At 46.4% G+C, this 9,207-nt stretch overlaps 1 long non-coding RNA gene across 1 annotated transcript; it reads left to right on the top strand.

The window, feature by feature from the left end:
• The first annotated feature begins 459 nt into the window (after positions 1-459).
• Positions 460-6,454, top strand: LOC132654568 (uncharacterized). Its single transcript, XR_009592189.1, has 3 exons — positions 460-735; positions 1,415-1,594; positions 6,322-6,454. It is a non-coding gene; the product is annotated as an uncharacterized LOC132654568 (long non-coding RNA).
• Positions 6,455-9,207: the final 2,753 nt, after the last annotated feature.

Here is a 9,207-nt window from a genome sequence, read left to right as displayed (position 1 = left end):
GGGGGAGTTATTTTAAAGGACTTTCAGCATTGTGCTTGGGTTAATAAGAAAGTGCTGTTTTTAAATACCTCGGCAGTTTTCCAAAGTAGCGCTCAGCCTCCTGACGTCTACTCTCAGTCCACACTTGTTTGTTACCTTTGGATTTCCTCAGAGAACCACTGAATAACCTTTCTTGTTAGCACTCTCCTTTTAGCACTGTACAGGGCTACTGGAATTGGAAGCAGGCATCATGGGAGAGGGCTTTGGTCGCCCCCTCCTCTGCTTTCCCCTGCTGCTGTGAAGCTCTTGAGCTCCTTGGTATTCAAACATTTGCTTGTCATAATACTAAATAAAGCCACCCTGTTATGCCTTTGCCGAGGTCCTCTTGAGGTATCGGCACCTATATGCAAGAATCGGAAAGGTGATTGCCAACATAACTCTGTTCAATGACTTCAGGCTGTTCTATCCATTTCTCAGACTGACAGGAGATTGGAGATGGAGCTCGGGAGACAAGATGGAGTTTGGGCTGCTCGGTGCTCCATCCCATGAATCAATCTGCAATCTCCTTGTATTATTTTGGGTGAAGATCCCGGTGTCACTGAGAGTCAATCATCTGCTAGATGCTTCTATTGGGCAGTTTTCTAAAAAATAATAAGGCAGAGAATCCAGTCTTTGGAATCAGCCGGGGTAAAAATCATGTCTGGAGACGGAGAGTCCACTAATTACCAAGCAGATGCCTGAGTGTGAAAGACAGAGGTAGGAACACCTTTTCCCAACAGAAACTGGGATGGGGGAAAGGGGGCTGTAAATAGGCAGGTTTCCATTGTCCCTTTCAGGGAAAAAAAAAAAAAAAATTGAAAGGGATAGAAGCTTCAGTCCATACTTCAATAGCAGCATTAATTCCAAGTCACAGCAGAGGACTTTCTTCTTAGGAAGGCTGCGTCATTTCTACATTCCTGCCCCAGCCCCCACCCCACCCTCACTGCCGGGTTCTTCTGATCTCACAAGGCCACATGGCCTCACCAGCTTCCTGTTTGTGTCACTGTTTTGTTGCTTCTCAGCAGTCACTGTAAGCTGCCTTTCAGCCAGCCCCCACCTCAGACTGGCTCTCTTCCCAGAGTTCTGCTGTGCTTGCCAATCTGCCCCTGAGGGTCCAAGGCCCAGTCTTCAAAGCCCAGCCCTTCTGCTGTCTCTGTGGTAAGGGCTGGCCTCAGAAGTGATCTGACCTCCTTCAGACCAAAATATAAAGGGCTGGCACAATGATTCTCACCTGGACTCCTACTTCTTTTGTTGTTGGTGGTGGTGTTGATAGTGGCGGTGGTAGTGGTGGTGGTGATGGTGGTGATGGCGATAGTGGTGGTGGTACTGATGGTGGTAGTGGTTGTTTTTTTTTTTTTTTTGAGGAGGAAACAAGGATTGTTTGTCCTATTTACAGATTTGAAAGGAGACACAGAAAGACTGAAGGTTCTGCAGGAATACGGAAGGCGTCCCCAGGCTGCCCATAAGGCTGCAAGAAGAAAAGGCTCTGTCTGTGACAGGCACCCAGGTCCCTTTCGACGTACGCTAAGCGCTTGCTGTGTGTTACTGTGTCTAATTTGCACAGACACATCAACAGGTAGTCCTCACTAGTTTGCTTTTAAACCATGGAAACTAAGATTCCAGGTTTCTATTATCTTGTCCTGCCAAGGGCGCATCTGACATTTGCCTCCCTCAGCTCTTCTCTCTGCCCCAGTGACGTGCTTACTCCATCAGGTCTACTGCCATCTGTCTTTCTCTTTTTGAACCACTTGATACTGTATAGGTACATTGTCCCTTAGTATCTGTAGTCTCTGGTTCCAGGATTCCCAGGGGAAGCCAAAGTTCAAATGTTGCCAGATCCCTTATATAAAATAGCTTAGTGCTGGCCTATAACCAAGGCACATCCTTACTTATCTTTAAGTCTTTTCTAGATGATGTATAAGGTAACCACTGTGTAAATAGCCGTTGTTGTATATTGCTTAGAGAACAACAACAACTTTTGCACAAGCTCTGCATGCCTAACTTTTTTTTTTCTGGCATATTTTCAATTTGAGGGGTGGTTGACGAGGCAGATGAGGATCCTGTGACTACAGACAGCTGACTGAGTATGTATGTGCTCTGGCATGTGTATGAGGACAGTTATTACCGTTTTACATACTTCTGGATTCTCCTGGTATGTGGCATGTACTTGAAATCTGTCCATTGAATGAATTAATGAATCCATGGATGGATGGATGAGCAGATGGATGGATGTACATAGAAAGATTGTTTTCAGCCAGGTGGTGGTGGTGCAAGCTTTTAATCCCAGCACTCAGGGAGGCAGAGGCAGGTGGATCTCTGAGTTTGAGACCAGCCTGGACTGCACAGTGAGTTCCAGGACAGCCAAGGCTACACAAAGAAACCTTGTCTCTTTCTCTCTTTCTCTGTCTCTCTCTCTCACACACACACACACAATAAGACTTTTCTAGTTTATACTTAAAAACAGTCATAATGTTTGGTCCAGTTGTCATAAGTGACAAGCAACACTCCTTCTTAGAGTGTTGTATCAAGACTCTTGTCATGACCTACTAGTATGTACAGGTCTAACTTACCCAATCTCTATGGCTAATATTTGAGCCATTGCCAAACATCCATGTAATGATTTCCTACATGGCACAAAAGTGTGGCTAGAAACTGCTGGACAGAACTTCTCAAAGCTTTGTTTCTGCACAAAACAAAATTCTCGTCTATACACGCCATTCTGGCTTGCCAACACTCCAGGTGGCTCAGGGGAGCAGAGGACAGCCAACCCATTGCCCTGGTGCTGCCGTCCTCCTGACAGGCATGAGGAACCTTCACTGCCTTTTCTCTCCTGGTTCAAGTGCTATTGCCGGGGGTTCAAACACATATGAGGCATGAGCCTCTACTTTATAGAGACAATGTACTTTGTATTAGACCAGAAGGCAGGACCTAGAGTGCACATGTTAAAATGGATCCACTAAAGGCACATTGGTTTGATTTCCACTGGGAAATCAAAGGTTCCAAAGAAAGGTGAAATTATGGTTGGCAAACTAAGGCAATCAAATGTGACTATATGAAAGATGTGGCTCCTGAGACAAACCTTGAAGGGATGGCAGAATTCCTATAGGCAGAGACATACAAAGGCATTGCAGTGGGAAGCCTAAAGTGAAGAGTTCAGGATTGGGGTAGACTGGTTGAACTTGAGCAAGCAAGGGATCCATGTAACAAATTTGCCAAAACTAAGCAAAGTTTGGGTATGCTATAATCCTAGCACTTGGTGGTCTAACAAAAGGATCAGAAGTTCAAGACCATCCTTGACTATACTGAGTTGGAGACCAGCCTGGGCTACATGAGACCCTGTCCAGAAATAAATGAAGAAAGAAAGAAAAAAAGAAGGAAGGAAGGGAGGGAGGGAGGGAGGGAGGGAGGGAAAAAAGAAGGAAGAAACAAACAAACAAAGAAGGATTTAGCTATGAAGAATGAGGGTATAGATGGCCAGTCAATTGAACTAGCATTGAATTTAAAAGGGAAAGATGAGTGATATGTTCCTGTAATGAGACATTCTGCAATAAAGAAGGATTTTTTTTTTTAGTTAAGATTTATCAAGCATCAGTTGAGCTATGAAAGCTTGATATTTGATGCAGTTTTTGGAGAAGCACAGTTTATGTTTGGTTTTGGTTTGTGAGTCTTTGCTTTTAAGTCTTATGAAAACCAAATCAAGCTCAAGAGTGTCTAATGGAATTTCATTTCCACTTGAAGATGTTCTGCAACTGGTAAAGCTCTCTGGAGTTGAGTTCTGAGTGGTGAAATGGTATCAAACATCTCCCTCATTCCAAGATGAATTCTATTTTGAAATGGTAGCATTTGGGATTTCTTGGGTTTTAGAAAACAGTTATGAAAAGGGAACAAGGAAAGCCAAGGCAAAGGAAAGCCTAATGCAGGTTTTGAGCTGGACTGTCATGTAAGTGAAGACTCTCTAAAATTATTTTTAAAAGGAAGTGTATGAAATTTGGTGCAGGAGGAGGCACTAGAGACAAGGATCTGTGGCAGAACTGTATAATAGCTACATCGGGAAACACTCGTGTCAGCTACTCAGAAGGAGGTCCCCATCCCCCAAATATGGCTCAGAAGTATAATTTCTGCTTTTAGAGATGTTTCCATCCAGCAAAATCCTAAGCCTTAATTGCTCTTCCTATGCTCTATAGCAAAGAAAGTTCTGGGTTCTATTGGGAGGTTTCAGTTACTGTGAAGGGTCAAAGGTCAACTTGAAGGGTCTTGGACCAAACCTGACCCCTGGTTTGAGCTGGAGGAAAGCCGACAAGGTTTGTTATTACATCTCAAGCTGGAATTTACCGTTGGAAATGCAGCCTTTGTCACCAGCACAAGGAGAGCTGCTTTGCATTTGATGACATTTTCAAAATGGTGTGGAAAACCTTGACGTTTTTATTAGAAAATCTATAAAGCCCAAACAAATGGTTTCATGCTGCTTTGCCTCATTCTTCATAGGTTCATCGGCAATCCATCATCCCTCCCACTTTTTCCCTGCCCTCCCACTCCCCTTGAACCCTTCAGCAACAACATCTTGCCCACAAACAAAAGAATTGCTCAGCAGAGCCCTTTCAGCCCCCATTGTCCTTTGCCGCTCAACTTCACCCCTAAATCAAGCACAATCATCCCATTTTCACCAGCTCCCTTCCTGAAAGGCCAATCAGTGTTGTCACCTCCTTCCATAACCCTTTTCCTTCACCTCTCAGGACGCTGTACCACAGAAGCATCCCTTTGGCTAGGAAAGCGACTATTTCTCTGTTCTCTCTTATATTTGCTCCAACATCCATTTGGAACCAAATCATTAGATTAAAAAATAAATAAATAAGTGAATGTTATCCTTCTTAGGGGAGAAAAAGCAAGTAGCATTCCTTTCTTCATTGCTATTTTGAGTAAAGCTCTCATCCATCCTAAGCATAAGATAAGGTGAGTCTTCAAATGCAGCCTTTGCTTCTTGTTCTATACCTCATCCTTCAAAAAGCTCCACCATCATCCTGCAATCTCTGCCCTTCCCTTCAACCGTATTGCATCAGGCAGCTTGCCATTGCTGAGACAGATGCCTGAGACAGATGACATTTGAAAGGAAAATGTAGTTACTCTGGCTCATAATTTCAGAGGTTTCTGTTCCTGGCCAGTTTGATCTGATATTCTTGGAACTGCGGCGGGGCGGAACATCATGGCAGTGTGTGAGTGGTGGAACAGTGATGCCCACCTCATTGTAGACAGGAGCAGTAGAGTTAGAGAAGGAAGGGGTCTCAATATCTCCTTCATGGACAGGCCTCCAATCGACTTAACTTCCTTCTGTTAATCCCCACCCACTGAAGATTCCACTACCTCCTAATAGGGCCATCGGCTGAAGAACAAGCCTTCAACTTACGTGCTTTCAGGAGACACTTGACATCAAGACAGTGTCACTTAGTAAAGAGATTGTCCCTTGACTTTTCCTTATCCATCCTGTGGTTCCCCCAGTGACCCACCTTCTCTGCCTGTCTCCCTTTACACAGTAGTAGGTACTCTGCCTCCTCACAGTGAGTGTATGACTGCAGGCTCATTGGCGCTTACCTTTCTAATGCTGCCATTTTGCAAAAGTCCGTCCGTCACCTGTCAGCACCATTGAATTTGGAACTTGGTTCTTTGCTCCTTCTTGACACTTTGACTATTCATCTTGTCTCTCTGTTTCCCTTTTATGCTCATCTATTTATTTGTATCTGCCCCAGGGTCAATTGGCCAACTTCTGCATTGTGGGGCTTTCATGCTTTCATTTAACGCAAAAAGTGTTGTCATGATGCACCCTTGTGTGATAGGGAGGGTGAGGACACCACTGGCTCCATTTTACAGATGACAGAAATACCCACCTCCTACAGCTTCTCAGACCAGAAAGGGCAGAGGAGACCCACGTTTTCTGCCTCTGAAATATGCTGCTTTCTCCATGGCATCGCCTTTCGTTTCCTCACATTCTCAGTTCTGATTCCCGGGGTGTTGCCTCTATCATTACACTTCTCAAGATGGCTTCCCCCACATTGCTTTTCCTCCTCTTGATGCCTACACAATGAGTCAGCAGTGTTGCAAGCCCTGCTCCACTTTAATTCTTAGCACTCTGCCGCGGCTAGCAGCTGTCTGTCTCAAAGCTACCATGGTCATCATCCTCTTTCATAACCCGCCACCTCTGTCCCCCAAACACTCATCACAACCCATGGCACCCTCCACTACTCTATGAAGCTGGGAAACTTTAGAAGCTCATCAATGTGCTTAGTTCCTCAAATTCAATGTGCTTTGTAGCATCCCCTAGGGTGAAGTGACATGGACATAAAACAGAAATTGAAAGACCCAGTGACAGAGCTCCTGATGGCTTAAGTGACCATATCTACATCTGAAACCACATGAGGCAGTCAACAAACTGCCAGCGAAGGAAAATGCTGCAATCAATCAATCAATCAATAATAAATAAATTTATGATAAGTAAAAGTTTATTGTAAGTTTCTTCTTTCTGGAATAAGACTTAAGGACCAGAGACACTCACATACCCACCCCAGCCACACTGGCCTGGGGAGGCCCCGAAGAAGACACCTAAGTACTGGCCTCAGGCACCAGTACAATGAACAGATGTGTGATGGAAATATGGAAAAGATGGAGTACATGATGGAGAGATGGAGGAGAAAGCAAAGCCGTGGGGCTCATACACTGTGGAGAGAAAGGTGGAACTGAAGACTCAACAGTGGTGAGGAACAGGCAAGTATGAGGAGGCCATGGTGAGGTCCTAGCCCAGGCTGCTGCCAAGGGCTATGTCTGGGTCTGTGGTCCTGCTGAAACTGGTATCTGTGTCCATGTCATTGGCCTGAGTTATTATTGATGGCCAAGTGAATGTCCATGCTCTGGGTTGCCACCAGAGACCATGTGGTTGTCTGTAGGCTATTCTGCTGCTGGTAGGAGGACCATGCTGATCTAAGCAGCCTGTGCTGCCTCATGTGGCCCTGGGACCATCTGGGCCCATGCTGCTGCTGGAGGCCAATGTCTGGATCCATGGTCCTATGGCAGCCAGGGTCTATGCTGATGTCCCAGACCCATGTTACCACCAAAGGCCTCACAGATGTGCCTGGTCTGAACGGTGGCCTGAGTCACTGTTCTGTGTTAGCCATGCCCCTTGCCTGGGCAGGGCAGTTGAGCTGGCGAGTTGCCCCCAGGATGTAAATGCAGGAGAGCTGGCTATGGGGTGGCTTGATGAGGGAGATGATGCCCTTCCCTGCCCCTTGCCCCTTGCTGCCTACAGCAGGCAGGAGAGCTGACCCTGAGGTCAGGACAGTGGAGAGCTGTCCTGCCCCTCACCAGCTGCAGTGCTTGGGAAAGCAGGCCCAGCGCCTCCTGGGCGGAATAGCAGAGCTGACCCTGGTGCCAAAAATCACAGGTGAGCCTGCGGCCAGGACAGGAGAGTAGGAGAGCTGACCCCCCTGACCTTCCCATCATCCCCTGCACTGGTGCCCAGTGCAGTACCAGAGAGCTCCCCCTGATGGTGTAGCCATAGGAGAGTTGGCAAACTACCTTTCTAGGCCCAGATTCAAGGCTTTGAGTGGACCCACTCCATCTGCAGGAGCTGGTGAAAAGACCAGTTCTGCAGATCTAAAGCTGCAGGATCTCCTCCATGACACAGGGAAACACCAGGGTATCTGAGGAGTCCCAGTGAGGATCCAGGATTGATAGAGTAGCAGAAGCCAGAGGCTTCAAACCAGAGACATGACTCACTGCCGTGAACATTCGCAAGTGAAGCTGTGTGGACAAAGAGTACACTGTAGGACACTATGACACACTGCGGCTTCTGTGACAAGATGTTTGTTTTCTCTTGTTTTGCTTTGGGTTTATTTTTTGTTTTGGTTTTGTTGGTGGTGGGCGGGGTTGTTATTTTGATTTGGGTTTTTGGGTTTTTTTGAGAGAGGGTTTCTCTGTGTAGCCTTGGCTGTCCTGGACTCACTTTGTAGACAAGGCTGACCTTGAACTCACAGAGTTCTGCCTGTCTCTGCCTCCTCGAGTGCTGGGATTAAAGGCATGCGCTACCACAGCTGGCTGCTTTGTTTTGTTCTGTTTTATTTTGTTATATCTTGGTTTATTTTCTTTGGGGGGGATTGAAAGGGTGGAGGGCGGATACAAAGGGATGTGGAGATGAGTGGGATTGTAGTACATGGTGTGAAATTCACAAAGAATCAATAGAAAGTTAAAAAAAAGAAAAAAAAATTGGGGGACCAAATTCAATAATTTCCCTTCAAGAACCAGCAACAATTCTAAGTATCAGGAAATGAAAGACTGTTCTAAAAGGTCCAACTAGCAGGTGGGGGCAGCATATGGAATTCCTGTTACCCAAAGCCTGACGGGAATCCTTTTGTCTCTAATCCACTCCCCAGTTCATCACGTGTAGCAGTGGAATTCTGCTTATCAAGTAGAGCCACAAGAAAGGATGTCTCCCCTCTGATCATTCCACTGGAAGAGCAATCATCACCAGGGCTGGCACTGTCTTCACATGGGGTTATTGTTGGGTGTTGAGGCATGGCACTGAGATACTGGCATCAAGGCCCACTGTGCCATCCATGGCTGAGGGAGCTTAAGTCCGATGACGATGGTGGGATAAGCAGGACTTAGGTAGGCCATGTGGAAGAAAAAGGCTGGTAAGGCCCCTTCACACATACACATACAGAACTGACCTATGTCCCTCTCCATCCACCGATCCTGTCCATCAGCACCAGCACTATGACTAGAGCAGGACCAGGCCCTCTCCCCTTTCATCTTCACCCTGTGTGAGAGAGCCACCATCAGCCAGGGGTTCCCTGTCTTAGTGCTTAGGGGAGACATCAGGCAAATTGCCAACCCTCAGTGTTTCTTTGCCCTAGGGGTGGGAGGTGAGGCGGGGTTTATTTTGTGTCTAAGAGACTGCTGTCCATCCTGACATTGGAGACAGCAGAAGCACCGAGTGCCTGGCCACGTTGTACCCACAGCTGGGAACGCTCAGTTCACTTTCCACCTTTGTAATTCAGTCCAGCCCAAGAGACTTTGGTGCCCAGATTCAGGGTGGGTCTCCCCCTCCTTAGTTAATCCTTTCTGTAAACACTCTCACAGACACACCCAGAAGTTTGTGTCCTAGATTCTCGCCTAGTCAGGTTGACAGTGAAGAAGCATTCACAG

Source organism: Meriones unguiculatus, chromosome 6 (assembly GCF_030254825.1).
Source record: "Meriones unguiculatus strain TT.TT164.6M chromosome 6, Bangor_MerUng_6.1, whole genome shotgun sequence".
NCBI lineage: Eukaryota > Metazoa > Chordata > Mammalia > Rodentia > Muridae > Meriones > Meriones unguiculatus.
The sequence above is the reverse complement of the archived record's forward strand: the minus strand, read 5'-3'. Positions and strand labels throughout refer to the sequence as shown.